The 19,440-nt window shown below is 37.3% G+C and overlaps 1 long non-coding RNA gene across 1 annotated transcript; it reads right to left on the reverse strand.

The window, feature by feature from the left end:
• Nucleotides 1-2,878: 2,878 nt before the first annotated feature.
• Nucleotides 2,879-18,506, reverse strand: LOC135321336 (uncharacterized). Its single transcript, XR_010381060.1, has 2 exons — nt 17,057-18,506; nt 2,879-4,826 (listed from the first exon to the last, which is right to left on the reverse strand). It is a non-coding gene; the product is annotated as an uncharacterized LOC135321336 (long non-coding RNA).
• Between the last annotated feature and the right edge of the window lie 934 nt (nt 18,507-19,440).

Consider the following 19,440-nt stretch of genomic DNA (forward strand, 5'->3'; position numbering starts at 1 on the left):
TGTTGGGATTCTACTCACACTAGGTCATTTAGAAGCTAAAAACCTCACAAATATCCCTCAATAAGACAATAAAAAAATTGAAAAAAAATCGTAGGATTACAAGCAGGGAACAGTACTTTGGTATCCTTTACTCTCTCTTCTGTCTTTATAATGGAGACTGACAACTGATGAAACACATGCCTAAAAGAGTCATGAGATAATCTGAATGACATGATCGGGGCTACTTTAGGTCAAGTTGGAATGTCCGTTTCTTCTTTATACTTTTTTCATTCTTCCATCTTCCCTCAGTGTCTCTGTTACTTAAATCATGACAGTAACACCCTCCTCTCACACCCAGTTACCTAAAAAATAGAGTGATTATGTGTACACTACGTCTTACATACAAAAACAATCAAGGCGGCATGGAAATTGGGCAAGTTAACTCTTAAATGTTAGCAGATTTCTCTAGGGAGAACTAGATGTGCATTCAGAATACATTGAGGACCCTCTCGTATTATAGATTGCCAGCACCCATCCTCAGAACTTTTTATGCATGCAGTTAGTCAAAATGTATACATACTGAAACTCCAATTTTATAGTCATTGCAAAAAGCCTTTAATCCTCGAGTTCTCTGACACTGAAGTGGCTTCCTATACTGTTTTCTGTTGCATTTCCCATCTGAGCCAGAAGGTGGCGATGTTCCTCAGTAGCGCCCTCACTCCTCTGCCAGTTCCTGACGCAGGAAGTCCAACATTCTATTTTGGAATTAGGGAGGCAGCTTTTTGAAAATTCATAATGGCATTCACTTCTTGAGTTTTAAAACATTAAATAATAAAACAAGCACTAAACGAGTGTTGGCTTGTTTGATAAACTAAATGTGAGAATGCTTGGCAGAAAGCTACATTTTTAAAAGATTTGAAATTGAGAGTATCTTTACCGTTTCTAAATGAACAGAGATTTTATGGTCCAACGCACCGCTGGGCCACCAATATCAGCTAACATTCTAGTAATCAACATGCCTCTGGTTTCTGCATGCTTAACCTCTTAGGTCCCTTACCAGGAGGAACTTTTTGTCCTCTGATTAGAGGTGGCAAACTGCCAATCTGAGGTCAAATCCAGTTCACTGACCTATGAAGTTTGCCTGTACAATTTAAAAATTGGGCAATTTTACATAAAAAAAGCTTGGTTTCTGACTTCCTTGAGGGATTGGGAAATCTGGCCACACTGCACACATTCCCACGGGACAATGACGGGTTGGTGATACACAGTAAAAACTAGCTTTGGAGAGGGCTTGCCAGCTCCGCTCAGCCACTAGATGTACCACGCCTGTCAGGTTTCACCCTTCCTGCTTCCTTATTGCTACCTGGCTCCTGTAGGCCCTTAAGTTTCTGACTATTCTTGGGAGAGTCAGAAGTGCCTTGTTGCTGAGACAGATAACTAGATTTTAAATGAGCCAGCAGAACAATTTTTTAAAGTTTTTATTTTGTTTTAGTACAACTGCAAGAAAATTAAGTTCCAAAACTTCAGCAGACTTAAAAAGAAGGAAAGTTTCCCTAGGTTATGTGATTTATATCACTTTTGAAGTTCCTTAATTCTTTCATTAGTTAATTTATCCATCTATCTATCAATCTATTTATTTTGTTTTTCTTTTGCTAAGGACATTAGAAAATTTAGCTGAAACTAAGAATTAAATCAAACTAAAAAATTTTTTTCACCAAGGCTATCTTTTCTTTCTAAAGTTATTAATAATTTCTTTTTCTTTTTAGTTAAACTGTGAACCAAGCAGGCATGTTGCCTGACGGCAGAGTTTACTGAAAGCTGTTATTTCCATTGTGTGGCTGTAAGCATCATCTCAATAATTTTTTTTAATCAACCAAAGTCCATAATTCACATTAGGGTTCACTCTTGATGTACATTCTATGGGTTTTGACAAATGAATAATGACATGTAGCCACCACTATAGTATCATACAGAATAATTTCATTGCCTTAGAAATCCCTTGTGCTCCATCCATTCATTCCTCCCTCCCTCCATCCCTGTCCCCAAACCCCTGGAAACCATGGTCTTTTTATTATTTCTGTAGCTTTGCCTTTTCCAGAATGTCATTTGGTTAGAATCGTACAGTTTGTAGCCTTTTCAGACTGGCTTCTTTCATTTAGTAATATGTCTTTTAAGCTTCTTCCATGTCTTCCATGGCTTGATAGATCTTTATTTTTTACTGCACATGTATTTTTAATTTACATATGTATACTGTTCATTGTTTCTAAGAATGTTTAGAGCTTTGGCTTTTTAAACTTACATAGTTATCAAAGAAATAAAGCCAACCACAAAATAAGAATTAATTCAAAAAGATACACACACCCTGCTATTTATTAACAGCAACATTATTTATAACTGCCAAGACACGGGGGCATCCTAAGTGCACATCAATAGTTGAATAGATAATGAAGATGCAGCATATATATATACACAAGTCATCCATAAAAAAAGGATATTTTTCCACTTGCGGCCCTTCATTCACTTTTTCTTTCCACTTCAAAAACCAGAATTTTATAACTGACAGAGACATTTCCATTACATCAAAAACAACAAAATACCTAGACATAAACTTAACCAAGGAGGTTACCTATACTCTGAAAACTGAAATGACACAAAGAAATGGAAAGATTTCTTGGGCTCTTGGATGGGAAGAATCAACACTATCAAAATGGCCATACTACCCAAAGCAATCCACAGATCCAACTCAACCCCCATCAAAATACTCGTGACATTCCTCACAGAACAAGAGCAAACAATTCCCAAATTTATAAGTAACCACAAAAGACCCCGAACAGCCAAAGCAATCTTTTGTAGGTCTCTCCCTTTTTTTTTTTTTTTTAACTCTTTCTTCTTTTTGTTCTGTTTTCTTATGGTTTGAAGACTAGAGAAGGTCATTTAACATTTATTGTAAAGCTGGTTTGGTGGTGCTGAAATCTTTTAGCTTTTGTTTATCTGTGAAGCTTTTGATTTCTCCATCAAGTCTGAATGAGAGCCTTGCTGGATAGAGTATTTTGGTTGTAAGTTTCCCCCTTTCATCACTTTAAATATATTGTGCCACTCCCTTCTGGCCTGTAGAGCTGATAACCTTATGGGAGTTCCCTTGAATGTTATTTGTTGCTTTTCTCTTGTTAATTTTAATATTTTTTCCTTATTCTTAATTTGATGACTATGTGCCTTGGTGTGTCCCTCTTTGGGTTGATTCTGTGTGGAACTCTCTGTGCTTCCTGGACTTGGGTGACTGTTTCCTTTCCCAAGTTGGGGAAGTTGTCAGTGATTATCTCTCCAAAAATTTTCTCAGGTCCTTTCTCTCTCTCTTCTCTTTCTGGGACCCCTACAATGCGAATATTAGAGTGCTTCATGTTGTCCCAGAGTTCTCAAACTAGTCTCATTTCTTTTCATTCCTTTTTCTTTTTTCTGTTCTAAAGTAGTGATTTCCACTAATCTGTCTTCTAGCTCACTGATCCATTCTTCTGCCTCATTTAGTCTATTGTTGGTTCCTTCTAGTGTATTGTTCATTTCAGCGATTTTATTCTTCAACACTGTTTGGGTATTCTTTATATTTTCCAACTCTGCTAAAAACTTCACTCTGTGCATCTATACTCCTCTTGAGTTCTCTGAACATCTTGGCCATCATTACTTTAAACTCTTTCTCAGATAAATTGCCTATCTCCTCATCACTTGTTTCTTCTTCTGGGATTTTATCTTGTGCCTTGACCTGGGACATATTCCTTTGCCCCCTCATATCGTCTATCTTTCTATATGTTTGTGGATTCCTTCCACAGGCTTTGGGACTGTTGTTTTCTTTGGGACTACTGTTATCTGCCCTGGTGGATGAGGCTGGATTAGAGGCTTATGCAGGTTTCCTGGCAAGAGGATCCTGTGCTTGCCCACTGCTGGGTGAAGCTTGGTCCTGGACCTCTGGTGGGTAGGGCTGTGTCTAGAGGCCTCTGTGGCTTAGGAAGTCTGCTGATGGGTGGGGCTGTGGTCTCATCCTGTATATTGTTTGGCCTGAGGCTTCTCTACAGGATGTTGGGTAGGGCTATGTCTTGGTGCTAATGATCCAATCAAGATGTCAGCCTCCAGGAAAGTTCATGTAGATTAACACTCCTGGAATGTTCACTACCAGCTTTTATGTCCCCTGAGTGAGCTGCAGCCGTCCCCCATGTCCCCAGGAGATCCTCCAAATCCAGCAGGCAGGTTTGGCCCAGGTTCCTATGAAATCACTGCCTCTGCCCTTGGACCTGGTGCACGTGAGTTTCCGTGTACTCTTCCCAAGTGAATGGAGTCTCCGTTTCCCCCAGTCCCATGGGGTTCCTGGCACCAAGTCCCCCTGGCCTTCAAAACCAGATGTCCTAGGGTCTCTTTCTCTTCCAAATGCCAGGACCCAAGCTGGGGAGCCTGACATGGGGCTTAGAATTGTCACTCCTGTGGGAGGGCCTCTGCGACTTAACAGATCTTCAGCTTGTGGGTCGCCCACTCCGGGGAAATGGGGCCCAATTATATCGTGAGCACGCCCCTCCTACCATCCTGCTGTGGTTCCCTCTTTATGTTTCCAGTTGCAGAAGATCTTTTTTGCTAGGTTCCAGTCTTTTGTTCATTTCATTCCAGTCTTTAGCATTCAGTTGTGGTTTCATTGTAGTCACGAGAAGAGGCGAGCTCGTGCGAGGAGAGGCGAGCTTGTGGTCTTACCACTCCACCATCTTGACCAGAAAATCCATCACCTCAATAATTTTTTATTTTCACTTCAAGCACATTCGGATTTCCAACTAACACTAGGATAAATGGTACATGTACCACATCAGCAGTTGCTGTGGAAACAAGAACAACTATTAACATTCACCTGGTAAGATAATGAAAAAATAACTATGTTTTTAAAAAGTCAACATTATACTCAGTGGCAAAACTCTAGAACAGAGGCCATGAACTGGTAGGCCCACACACCGTCCCACACACTGTATTAAATTTTTTTTGAGTTACCATAGTTGCAGACACTGGAAATTGCAACGCTTCAGTGCAGCCTCCACCAGGGGGTGCTTGCAGAACACGTGACTGGGTTAAATGACATGCCTGGCCCTGTAGGTATTAGTTTCTGACCTGTGCTCCAGTTACTATTTTTCAATTCAGAAATATTACAAAGAGCCTCATTTTCGCCATATTTTTCTAGTTTTAAAATGTATTGATAATATATTAAGACATGAAAAAAAAACCCCCAAGAAGTAGCTGTTGGAAATGATGAGGCTAAAATATGACATCATTGTATAAGTATAAAATCCAAATAAATTAGCACATGATCAGAACTAATCAGAAGATTTAATAAAATGATTGTGAATAGATAAATGTAGCTGTTAATAATGCTCTAGTATTTCAGCATGGAAAACAGGATAATTTATCCCTCATCTCATCTTTTAAAAAATATGTACTAAATATCAGTTAGTTCTTGCCACGTATGGTAGTTAAGTTCTATAAAGTCTCCACAAACTCCAAGTTCATGAATATTGAACCATTGCTTCTAGGGGAAACACAGGGATGGGTTCCTGGAGCCTTTGGTCACAACATTTTCGTCAGCTAATCATTATATAACTTTTTTGTATATTTCTGATTCAAGACATCTTACTTAATACATATTGTTGCCTCAGTAACATTGAACTCATAGTCAATGGCACTGTAACTCATGCCGGTAAGAAGCTTACCTGACACATATCTTCTCTGAAAGGTAATCACAGCCTTGCGCTTAGGAAACCCAGAGAGCACTTCAGCACTCTGCTTGGGGCCATTTTATTTACTTTTGTGGTGGGGGGAGGTAATTAGGATTTATTTATTTATTTATTTATTTTTAATGGTGGTACTGGGGATTGAACCCAGGAACTTGTGCATGCTGGGCATGCACTTTACCACTGAGCTGTACCCTCCCCTACTTGGGGCTATTTCAAACAGCAAAATCACCAACAAAAAGCATAAAAATGTGAAAACCATGGCCCTAAATAGATGGCAGAAAGGATACTTGTTGACAGTTGAGAGCTGCCGCCAGAAGACAGGGCATCTTCTTGTTCTGCCTTAGCTGGGAAGGGGCATATCCAACGACTCGAACATTTTCCCCAGTCTGAGTGTTTGCATGTCTGTGAATGACCTTGAAGGCATTCAAAGTATTGATTAGGGGATACAAATAAATTTTAGTAAATAGACTAATTAAAACATAGAGAATCTGCGAATAAGGATGATTGGCTGTATGTAAAATTACAAACTCAAATACATAATTTTACAAAGATACATATATACTTTCTTTAAATAAAGTTTTTTTTTCTTTAGCTTTCTGGTTGCTTCCTCTGCTCATTGTCCTTTCTCTCCTCTACAACGTCCTCCTTGACGTTCACCACCTCCCCCAGAGTAATTTATGTGGATAATTTGATTGGCATCATTCCATCTTTTCCTCACTTATTTAATCATGTAAAAAAATCCCACATGCATATACACATATTGTTTTACAAAACTAGAATCATATTAAACACTCATCTCCATCTTGTGCTTTTCTGACTCAACAATATCTCATGAAAATTCATCCAAGTCAACCAATATATCTTAACTCAGTCTTTATAACAGCTGTGTAATAGTCCATAGTTGGGGGGTGTATCTGTTTTCTGACTGATCAACATTCACTTTGTATTTTATTTTCGCTAGGACAAACTATGCTGCAGTAAAGGTCACAGGACATACATTCTTTTATTTCTATCAGCCAGGTTATCAGAAAAGGGATTGCTGGCTACTGCCAGATTATTTTCCAGAAAGTCTCTAGCGGCTAACATTTCTACCAGCAGCACTTGAGAGCACTCTTATTACACGTCCCTATAAAGGAACAGATGTTATGTGTCTTTTTTATTTTTGCCGGGATGCTGGTAAAAGGATCATCTATCTCAGTATTATTTTAGTTCGCATTTCCTGGACTATCACGGAGTTTGAGCAGTTTTTTGTGTTTGTTTTCTTTTGGGATTTGCTTATCTGAGAAAAACCTAAATTTCCATGGGACTGCCTAATCTTTTTGTTGAAATGAAAGCATTCCTTGTATATTTGAGATCTTAAATAATTTGTCCTCTGATTTAAAAATATTTTTCAAATTTGTTATTACACTTCAATTATAGTGTTTTTCCTAAGCATGGTTTTAATTTCAATATAATCAAAATGTTCACCTTTCTTTTTTAGCTTTTAGACTTCTAGTTTTGTTTATTGCCTGCCCTGCCCCTAGATTATATATGTGGTACCTTACAGTTTCTTGAAAGATATGTTTTTAATCCCTATAGAATTTATTTTTGTATGTGGTGCTAAGATGAGAATTCAATTTTATTTTCTTCCAGAGGGCTAGCCAGTTGTGTCAGCACCATTCAAAAAATAATCTACGATTTTCTACCAACTTGAAATAATACTTTTGTCACTATGAATTCAATTATATTTATATTAAGGACAAATACATCCCACTGATCTACTTGTCTCTTCTTATGCTATGTTCATTTGATCACAATGGCGTTGGAGCATGTTCTGCTATCTGGTAGGAAAGATCCCTCCTCGTTACTATTTTTTTAAACTTTTCTTGGCTATTATCAGACATTTATCCTTCAATATAAACTTAAAGATGATCTTTCCAAAGCCAAAAACAGAAACTCAAACAAATCTAAGCTCTAAACCCTTTGCAGATTTCAATTAGAATTGCATTAAAATTCTGTGTTAAAGACCTGACATTTTTATGTTACGTTTTCCCAGTCAAGAACATGATACCTGTTTCCATTTGTTCAAATCTTATTTTATGGCTCTCAAAGAGATTTTATAGTTTCCTTCATAAAGATCCCAGTCTGGTTAAATTTATTTCCAAATACTTGATAGATGTTCTTGCTATTATGAATGGAAAAATTCCCCCCTTTTTTTTCTAGGAAGTTATTGTTAAAAGAGAGAAAGGCTATTGACTTTTGTGCTTATAGGCCACCTTATGAAATTTATTAATTCTAATGCATTTTTTATTAGAATCTTTTAGACTTCTTGGGTAGAAAATGATAGCAACAGCAAATAGATGGCTTGTATCTCTGCTTTCCCAGTGTTACACCGATTACCGCATTTCTTCATCCTATTCTTCTCACTATAACTTCCAAGACAATGTTGAGTATGATAGTAAAAGCAGGTAGTCCTGCTTTGTTCCTGTTGGTTTGGAACAACCAGCCAATGTTGACTGAATGTTTTGAGAATCAGGCAGTATTCTAGGGTCTGAGAATACTCTGGGGAATAAAACAAGGTCCCCAGACACATGGTGTCCACAATCTAGAAGGGGTTCCCTGGAGGGACTTCGAGTACCTTCATTCCTACAAATGTTTGTTCGTGTTTCTGAATTTCATCAGTGTGGCTTCAGTGTTTTGCCATTTAAAGATGTCATTTGCTATTGATTTTTTCATAACTCTTCCTAATTTTTAAAAGGAAGAGTTGCCAAATTTTATCAAATACTTTTTAAGGATTAAATTATATGATTCTTCCATTTCTCTCTTGTAACTTGTTGATGCATCTGTAATGAAATGTGTTGATTAGCTTCCTAATACTGAATTATCCTTGTGTTCCTAGAAAATGTTACTTGATCATATTGTATCTTTCATTCGTTATACTGCTGGATTCTATTTACTAATATTTGATTTGAATTTTTGCATCTACTTTCAAAAGTGAATTTGCTCATTTTTATTACTAAATTTATATACGCTTTATAAAAAGACCAGGGATTTCCCACTTTATCCCTATGGTGTATAAATGTTCAAATAACATTGGAATTGTCTTATCTATTCCTTGTGTGTTAAATTAATCTCAGCTGTTGGTCCCTCCGATACTGGTCTTAGTTCAGTGGTACTTGTTTAATACTCTTTCCATTCTCTTTTATGACAACTCATTCATGCAAAGATTCTATTTCTTTCTTAATGTAGAGACCATTCTGCGTAAAGGATTTACTTTGGTAATTCAGAATTCGTTAGGAAACTATGCATTTCCTCCAGTTTTTAAAATTTGGTTTTTTCTTCATTGTATACGGAAATCTTACATTTCATTTAATCTTGCTACTGTTTGCTGTTTGCCTTATTTCACTTTTTCTTTCTTTATTTTTATTGGCTTTATTGAAGCACAACTAAAAAATAATAAAGTGCACGTATAAAAATGTATAATTTGGTAAGTTTTGACAAGTGTGTACACCAGTGAAACATCACCACGATCAAGATAATGAGGATACCCAGGAGCCTTCCGCTTAGCGTCAGCACCCGTTCGCCTGCCGGGAATGGGAATTTGTTTCCCCAAAGGCCTCACCCTCAGAGCTTCTGACTCTGTGCCCAGTACCTCTGCACTTTAGCGACTGTCACTGACCATCTTACTTTTCTTGTTCATACCGAAACCCCTGGATCCCCTTAAGTACTTTGTTAGACCGAATCCCCCCAAATTCATATATGGAAAACTAACCCCCAGTGTGATGTTATTTGGTAGTGGAGCCTCTGGGAGGTGATGAGGTCATGAGGGTAGAGCCTTTATGATGAGGTTAGTGCTCTTATAAAAGAGACCCCATGGAGGTCCCTCTCCCCTTCCACCATGTGAGGGCCCACCGTGAAGATGGCTGTGTCTGAACCAGGAAGCAGGCTCTCACCAGATGCCAAGTCTGCCAGTACCTTGATCTTGGACTCTCAGCCTCCAGAACCGGGAGAAATAAACCTCTGTTATCTATAAGCCACCAGGTGTGTGGTATTCTGTTATAGCCACCTGAACAGACTAAGATAAGTACCAACTATGTCAATGAAGATTTGGACTTTAGAGTGTTTACTCCACTCACTGACCAAAACCAGGAGGCTGAATCTCTTAAAGTAGAAACAAATCCTCCCTGTCACTTCCAAGATTACCATAATATCCTCTAAAAGCCTCATATCCTCCACAGTGTTCAATCTGTAACTTCAGGACTCCCCAACAAGGGGCTCTTAGTCCCCACATCCAGCCCCAGTAATACCTCCACACTCCGAATAAAGAAACTTACTGCCGAGGACACTGGCCAGTGCAAGACTTGTGACCGAGAAAACAGAGTAGTCAAACCCCGGTTTCCTCTGGTTTCTAATCCCACACCATTCTAGCCTCTACCCCACACTCCGTTCGCTTCATGCTCGGTGAGTTGTATTCTGCTTTTATCGATACACCTCTTCACCCCAACTCGCAATCTCTTCTTGCTTTCACAAGCACAAATCAGGAATATGCAGGGACTGTGATGCCTCAGGGGTTTACTGAGACCCTGACTTACTCCTCTAGGATCCTAAGTGAAAACCCATTACCCTTTTCCCTTTGTAAATGCGAAAGGGAAGGACATCCTTAGGCACCCTCACTCAAGCACACAACAAGCCATCGGCCCTTTTGGCACTTTGACCTCCATTTAGACCCAGTGGCTCAGGCACTTTTTCCTTATTTGTGAGCAGTTGCCAAGTTGGTCTAGAGCCTCCGTCGTGGTAGAGGAAATCTTAAAGGTCTCCTCTGCAAATATTGTTGGGCTGCTTCAATTCCCATACTGAAAAGGTAAACTCAATCTGCCTCCTCTGCCAGAAACACAGTCCTGGTGAAAAGGCAGAGGTGGGGCAAGGATGACAGCCAGCTCCCTTAGGTCCCTTTCTTCATTGGCAAATGTTTAAAAAAATTTTTTTAAGTGACATATAGTCCATTTACAATGTTGTGTTAATTTCTGGTGTACAGCACAGTGACTCAGTTATACATGGATATCCCTTTTCATATTCTTTTCCATTGTAGGCTATTACAAGCTATTGAATGTAGTTCCCTGTGCTGTGCAGAAGGAACTTGCTGTTTATCTATTTTATGTATACTAGTTAGTGTCTCCAAATCCCAAACTCCCGATTTATCCCTCCATTCCCCCCTTAACCGTCTGGTAACCACAAGTTTGTTTTCTATGTCTGTGAGTCCCTTTCTGTTTTGTAAATACGTTCATTTGTCTCATTTGTTTTATATCTGACATATAAGTGATATCACATGATATTTTTCTTTCTCTTTCTGGCTTACTTTACTCAGAATGACCATCTCCAGGTCCATCCATGTTGCTGCAAATGGTGTTATTTTATTCTTTTCTGGCAAATGGATTTTATTAAACTCCCAAGGTCTCATGGGTATAAACATGTTCTAACCATAGTCTGCATTCTAAAGGGAACGGTTGGAAGCTTTCCTCTGCGAATAGGCTACTGCCACGGCTTGAGCTTTTTGCCCACTTGAGGAATCCCTCTGTTCCTCTCTGGTGATAGAGGAACTCACTTCCTTATCAAGTACTTCCACTCTCACCAAAACTGCACTGTCCTTCCCATCTTTAATCCTCAAAAAATAGGATGGGCCAATGCCACTCTGACACCCAAATTAGTCAGACTCTGAGGAAATCAACCTGACTTGGCCCAAAGTCTTGCCATTAACTCTGATGACCCTTTGATCCTCATCCTCCTTTCAACATTGATTATCCTTTTATAAAATAATTACTAGCAGGCTCATGAAGATTCCTTACTCTTGCTGAACTACAGGAGATTCAAGTCTGATCCAATCTGACATGCTTAAATACTGATAAGCTCTTATTCAACACACTCATATTTATTACCAAGAGTTTAAGTCTACCTTTCCCCCAGATATCCCGCCTCAGCCCTTCCATGATCTTCAGGTTGAAGACTTAGTCTTCTGGAAAAAAACACCACTGAAAGACCAATCTTGAGCTCAGGTGGAAGGAACCTTATACTGTCTTCCTGACCTCTCATACTGCTGCAAAACTGTAAGGAATACAACCTCTCATCTTTCAATATTTAAAAAATACAAATCTTACTTTGAAGTTGGGCAAATTCTCCCCAAGAGCAGATCTTAAACTGAGGCCCTTTGAGAGCTCCCAGAAGAAGATAATGACATGAAACAAACTGCTTCCTCATGAATTTTGGAACAAGCAGATGGCATCACAATGGGGTCAGCTTCCACCCACGATGCTGGAACACAATTGCCTAGGATTCCCCTAGCCAACCCCCTCCACGTTGCTCCTTGCTAGCCTTCTCATCCTTCTTTAATTTCTCTCTTGTCCATTAGTTTCAGAACTTCCTGAGCCATGTCTTTTCTATTCCTTTTCATTTCTGTCTCTATTCATCTCTTTTATCTACAAACATGCAGGGTCCCCAACTGTCTCACGTTTGCTCCCTCAAATCTCTCTGACCTCTACATCATAGGCAAAAACATGTAAGATGTTAACCAAGAAAGTTACTGCACTGCCTCCCCAGTCCTGACCCCATCATTGAAGGATCTTGACATCAATTTCCTGGAATCCACTAGACTAGTTCCTGCTGGCCTCGATTCTTGGTTTTACTCCTTAATACAGCCTCTAATAATCAATTTTCTGCTCTCTCTTATAACTATCCTCCTAATTACCTTGAATGTCTTTTCTCCAGAACCCTTTCTCAGCTTCAGCTCACCATCGGAGCCCGACAGAGGACTCAGCTAGTGTTCCAAGGAGAGTGCAAGAAACTGCTCCTTTCATGGATGATGTCACTGAACCTGGACCAAAACCCCACGGAAATTATTCTAATGCCTGAGATTGTTCTAAGACAGATGCTGTTTGTATTGAACAAGGCCAAACACAGACCTTCCCCCTTTTGCCTGAACCAGTTGACAAGGCCAGATACTGACCTTCCAACTTCCCATTCTGTGTCTCATGATTGATTTGCTAAGATTAAAATTGTTTGTCCCATGAAACTAGCTAGCCACAGAAAAAACATTTCCTGTTCACATAACTGACTGAGACTTCTGCTTGGAAAACAACTATAAATCGCCCCTTTTGCAACTTGTTTACTCCTTCCTATAAAAGTCTAAGGCAGAACCACCCCATGGAGACACTGTGATCTTTGGATCTGGGATGCCTTCCTTATTGCCTGAAAGAAACCAATCTCCTTACTTGACTGATGTTTGTCTTTAATATAAATCACACTAAAAGTGATCAGAAAATAGAATATTAGTGTAAAACAAATGGACCAAGAAACAGAAATCAGTCCATGTTATGTAGGAATTTGATATATGAGAAATAATTTACCACCAAGGAATGGCAAGAAAAGTTGCTTAATTGATGGTGCTGGGCACAGGAGCTCACTCTGTGGAGAAAAATAAAGTTGAATCCTTACCTTATGTGAACTCAAAAAGGTGGGTCTCAGACGAAGTCCTAAATTCAAAAGGTAAATTTATAAATTTAATTGAAGAAAATGTAGGAGAATATCTGTGTGAAGTAGAAGTGGAGGGGAATCTCTTAATCAAGACTCAAATAATGAATAAATTTGAGTGCGCCAAAATTTAAAATTTCTGATAAACCCAGTTGGCAAGATTACCGGAGACATGACAAACTGGGAGATGTTTGCAAATCTCTAACTGACCAGGGATTATATCGAGGACAATTGATTTTAGATTATGATTTATAGACCATTATTGAGTGATATATTCAATTTAGAGAATTGCAATCAGAATTAAAAAAAATAAAGTAGACTAGAATAGAAAATATCGGATTTCTTAAGAAGTATTACGGGAATGTACTCATCAATCTTTCGTTTACATCATGTAAATAAAAATGTAAAGTTAACAATACACAAATAAACACATGATGTGTATTGGTTGGGGATATATACATATACATATATAATATATTTATATATTAACAATTAAACATATATGTTTAATTGTATAGACTTAATATACATTTAATATATCAATATATATTATTGATAAAAATCTATATACACTATAATTAATAATATATAATATATAAAATGTATACTCATATATTATATATGTATATATAAGTATATATACTTATAAGATTATAAGTATACATCTTATATATTAATGCATTAATGTATTATGTATTATATATAATGTGTATGTGTCAGTTGTGATGTAACATATACTTCTTACTGTTGATTGCCATCAGAACAGTGAATACCACTCAATATATAAGGGCCTCAAGCAAATCACTGAGGGAAAAAAAAATGATACTCAACAGAAAATTGAGCAAAGTACACCAACAGCAATAAACAGAGAGGGAAGCCTGAGAGCTAACAAGTGTATGAAGAGGATCTCAAACTTACTAGTAATCAGGGAGATACGTTTTAAAACTATAGATACCATGTTATACCCATCAGAATGTCAAAAATAAAAAAGATGTATGCTACTAAGTGTTGGAGAAGATGGGGTGTGTGGGAACTCTTGCAGTTCTGATGAAAGTATAAACTAGTAAGGACAGTCTAAAAATAAACTAGTAAGGACAGTCTAAAAATAAACTAGTAAGGACAGTCTAAAAATAATCATTTAGAGGCCCTTAGTAAAATTAAGAATATGAATTCTCTTTGACCCAGCAAATCCATTTCGAGGGATTTATATATATATAAAAATATAGTGGCAATTGCCACCCATACCCTTAGGATGGCACATACTGAGATGCTTGTTGTGGTGGTGTTTATGGTTGGGGAAGCTGGAGGTAGCTAAGGTTTTATTAGTAGGGAAACAGACACCTAAACTGTGGTAAATGCACATTTATAATATGAATTACCATCCACTAGTTGGGAGCAACAGACTAGATATACACAAAACAAAATGCTGAGTGACTGAGTGACAAAGGAAGAAACAGAGTAAGATTGATAGCATAATACTATTTAAGTTAAACATTATATTTATTATTTAACTTCATTGTATATATGTAATATATATGCAGATACTGCAAAGTACTGCATATTTTAAGTTAAAAGTGGTTGTCTGTAGGTAGGAGCAATGTGAACTTTTGCTCTTTTTTTCTCTTTCTCTTTCTTTTCTGTATTTTAAAAATTTCCCACATGTTTATATATATTTTTTAATAATGGAAGCATATATAGTAAATTTTACTATTAAAAAGCTACCTGTGTGATATTTCACTGTTTTGATTTTCATTTCCCTAATGATTAGTAATGTGGAAGATCTTTTCATGTTCCTATTGACCATCTGTATGTCTTCTTTGGAAAAATATCTATTCAGATCCTCTGCCCATTTTAAAATCAGGTTGTTTACTTTTTTGCTGCTGAGTTGTATGAGTTAATTATATATTTTGGATATTAACCCCTTATTGGATGTATGATTTGCAATTGTCTTTTCCTATTCAGTAGGTTGTCTCTTCATTTTGATAATGGTTTCCTTTCCTTCCTTTCCTTTCCTATCCTATTGCAGAATTGACATAGTCCCATTTATTTATTTTTGCTTTTGTTTCCCTGGCCTTTGGTGTCAGGTCCACAGCAACATCAGTAAGCTGATGTCAATGAGATTTACTACTGGTTTTTCTTCTAGGAATTTTATGGTTTTAGGTCTTACATTCAAACCTTTAACCCATTTTGAGTTAATTTTGTATATGGTGTAAGATAGTAGTCTAGCTTCATTTTTTTTTACAGTGGCTGTCCAGTTTTCCCAACACCATTAATTGAAGAGACTGTCCTTTCTCTATTGTATGTTCTTGGCCACTTTGTCAGAAGTTAATTGTCCATATTTGTGTGGGTTTATTATTTCTGGGCTTTCAATTGTGTACAATTAATTTCTGTGTCTGTTTTTTAACTGGCATCAAAACAGTAGTACCATTTACAATAACACTAAAACCATGAAATACTTAGCTGTAAATCTTTTAAATTGTGTGAAAGACTTGTATGCTGAAAACTACAAAACACTGATGAAATTCATTAAGGAAGACCCAAAAAGATGGAGAGAGATGTAGCATGTTCATGGGTTGGAAGACTCAGTATGGTTAAGACTTCAATTGTTCCCTAATTGAGGTACTGACTCTACACAATCTCAATCAAAATCCCAGCAGATTTTTGTGTACAAAACCTGTACACAAATGTTCATAGCATATTTATTCACAGTTGCCAAAAACTAGAAGCAACCAAAATATACTTCTATTGGTAAGTGGATAAACAAACTGTGGTTCATTCATACGATAGAACGCTACTTGGCAATAAAAAGGAAAAAAATACTGATACATGCAATGACATAGATGAATCCCAAGTGCATTCTGCTAAGGGAAAGAAGCCAGATTGACAAGAATATACACGTTCATATTCCACTTCTATTACAGTCTGGCAAAGAAAAACTGCAAGGACCGAAAAAACAGATCAGTGGTTCCCAGGGGGTGAAAGTGGAAGAGGTGTTGGCCACTAAGGGTTAGAAGAAACGTTGTGGAGTGATGGAAATGCTTTACATCTTGATTGTGAGGGTGGTTACATGACTGTTTACATACATTAGACGAGACTCATAGAACTGTACAGTAAAAAGGGAGAATCTCACTTGCTTATAAATGATGCCTCTCTAAACTTTAAAAAAAAAAAAAAAGACCAGAAATCACAATAACAATACTAGACAAGTTTGAGTTCCAGGCAAAATATATTAAATGTGCCAGAGTGATGTAACCATAGTAACAAAGAGTATAATACAAAATAAAGCATCGACTATTATGAATATTTACAAACCAAGTCAAAATATATAAAGCAAAGTTGTAGGAAATATAAAGGGAAAGAAGAAGACAATATTACTCAGTGACTAACTTACCACACGAAGTAGATAGAGTAAACAAAAGTAAGAATTAGGAGGATCTAAATAATATGATTTCCTAAATAAAACATGCAAATCAAATGCTATTTTCTGGAAATGAAGACTATGTCTTTCTTTCAAATATAATTTGAAATTAATCTATTAGTCCACACAGAGATGCTGAATTAAAACCTTTTGAGAAAAACAAACAGAAATATTCATAGTATTAGGAAAGCCAGGATATGACAATTTCTTAGTAAATGTACTCTCATAAAAGTATTTGGTCTGAATTTTTTTAAAATTGCAAAGTGATTAAAATCAATCATAACCTTTTTATCAACTTCAAAGTTTGGTTCAAAATAGCTTAATTCAAAAAGAAGTCGCCATGCATGAGTTATTAACATTTAAAATATAACCTACTTGCAAGAGAAGTAATTCAAACCATTTTTACCTGTGTTGTCAGCGGTGTTTTCTCTTGGAATATCAATCAACTAAGTAACCTCAGCAGCTTTTTTTTTTTTTTTTTTTTTTTTTAACAAAGAGCACATCAAAGAGGGTTTATCATCTTAATGGCACCTGTTAATATGAAAAGTAAATAAATCAGATCTCAAGCACTACTCTTTTGTTCTATATAGAGGGGGTGGGGAAGGGACATATTTTGATAAAGAATAATCTAGAAGGCCATGATGATGGTCAGCATTGCTATGAATGGGAGGGCTTATAAATCTGTGTCTCTTTATCTCTTGGAAAGTTAGCAATGTCCAAGCACTATTCAAAAATCTAACCATAATCTGGAAAAAATGCCACAGAGAAAAAGCAAAAACAGTGACAATAACTTACTCTTCCCCAGTGTCGACATCCTTCTTCATGTTCAAGGCCCACCTCGTGCACACACCGTTCGTTCCCTGGAAAGCATAGGCAGGGCAAGCCCTTTCCCGAACCCAAATCCTCTGCCAATTTTATTGATTTTAAATCCTCCTCTCCTTTAAATTAATTCACGTTGATAATTTCCTTCTGATGGCATCGCATCTGAATATTTTTTATTAAACTTATATGTTTTCCCCTCGCAGTAGACTCTAGGTTCAATAAGAGAAGAGAACGTGCTTCCTGCATGTTTATAGCCCCAACACCCAGCATGCGGCCTGGTACACAGAGTACCATTTATTTAATGAATAAATAAATAAATACATACCAAACGAATGAATGGATGTGTGTGAATAAACAGATAGCAATACTCTCAAATTAGGAAAGAAAGCAAGGAGGAAATTACTTTTACAAAATTAAAACAAACTCATTAGAGTCCAAAAGTTTTGTGGCTTCGTGATGTATGTGCTATTTTTAAACTCTAAAAAGAAAATGAGCACCTTATAGCTGAAATAAATATATTACTGTATTAGGAAAAAAGAGAGGTAACTTTAGTATAGAATAAAAATAAAATTAAAGATGGAAGTGTCACAAGTAAACATATCTGTTCCAATATAAAACAGGGACTCAACCAAGGAACAAAATGTCACTACCATCAGAGGGAAAAAAGGTCTGTTGGAGGAGGGGGAAGAAGTCTATACAGATTAGTGGGGGCCCAGAATGGTGCCTGAACCTTAATAAATATTTGTCAAATAAATGAATAAGATCAAATAAAGAAACTCAGTATATGGGAATAAATGATCAAATCGACATCTCAAGAAGGAAGCAGTAAGCTGGGGATCAAGAGAAGAAATGTTCCTAGAAGCTACTGTAGTAGAAAATGGGGATTAAAAAAATAGTGCTTAGTAAAATTAAAAATAAATAAATCCAGGAGGTTGTAGAAAGTAGAAAGAAGAGTGAAGCCCAGTGAGGCCTCCCTTGGATAGTCTTATTAGTGAGGTACAACATCTTCAAGCAACAGATAATTCCCACCTTGAACCAACACTTCCATAGAAGAGGGAAAGCTGCCACACTCATTTTATGACTGAACTATTTATAGGCTAAAACCAGATGCAGACGGTACCAGAAAAGAAAGTAGTAGGCTCATTCCACTTCCATGGATAGCTGTGAAAATCCAGAATATATTAGCTGGCCAGACTCAACGGTGTACTAGAGATAAGTAGGGTTTACTCTAGGATTGCAAGAATGGTTCAAGTACGGTCACATTACCAGTCTAGGCAGAAAGGCTGTGGTTGTAACTTTTTCTCTGTCAGAAAAGACTTTTTCCATCAGAAAAGTGAACTTTACTTCAACATGCCCAAGAACCTATAATTGGCACAATAAACTGGTAACCTCTCCGAGGTCAGACAAGAGGCCTCCCTCGGAAGTACTGGCACCCTGAGGATCACTGGCTGCTCTACTGATCTGGAGTACACTGGTGTATTCACTAGGTCCTGGACTGAAGGGGGAAAGCATTTCGTCACTCTAGAGAAGAGAGTGCTGGTGCCACAAACTGAATCAGTTTCGCCATCATCAAATTGAAGGACATTTAGACACAAATGAAATTTACACAACAGAGATAGACTCACAGACATAGAAAACAAACTTATGGTTACCAGTGGGGGTGGGGGTAGTGGGGGGGGTGGAGGGATAAATTGGGTGTTTGGGATTTGCAGACCCTAACTACTATATATAAAATAGATAAACAATGAGGTCCTACTGTACAGCACAGGGAACTGTATTCAATATCTTGTAATAGACTATAATGAAAAAGAATATGAAAAGGAATAAATATATGTATAATTGAATCACTACACTGTACACCGGAAATCAACACAACATTGTAAATTGACTATACTTCAATTAAGAAAAAAACTAAGCAGTGAGCAGCACCAGACATACCGTACTTCTGTATGAATAAGTTAATCATAT

The sequence above is a fragment of the Camelus dromedarius genome, chromosome 5, assembly GCF_036321535.1.
Source record: "Camelus dromedarius isolate mCamDro1 chromosome 5, mCamDro1.pat, whole genome shotgun sequence".
Taxonomy (NCBI): domain Eukaryota; kingdom Metazoa; phylum Chordata; class Mammalia; order Artiodactyla; family Camelidae; genus Camelus; species Camelus dromedarius.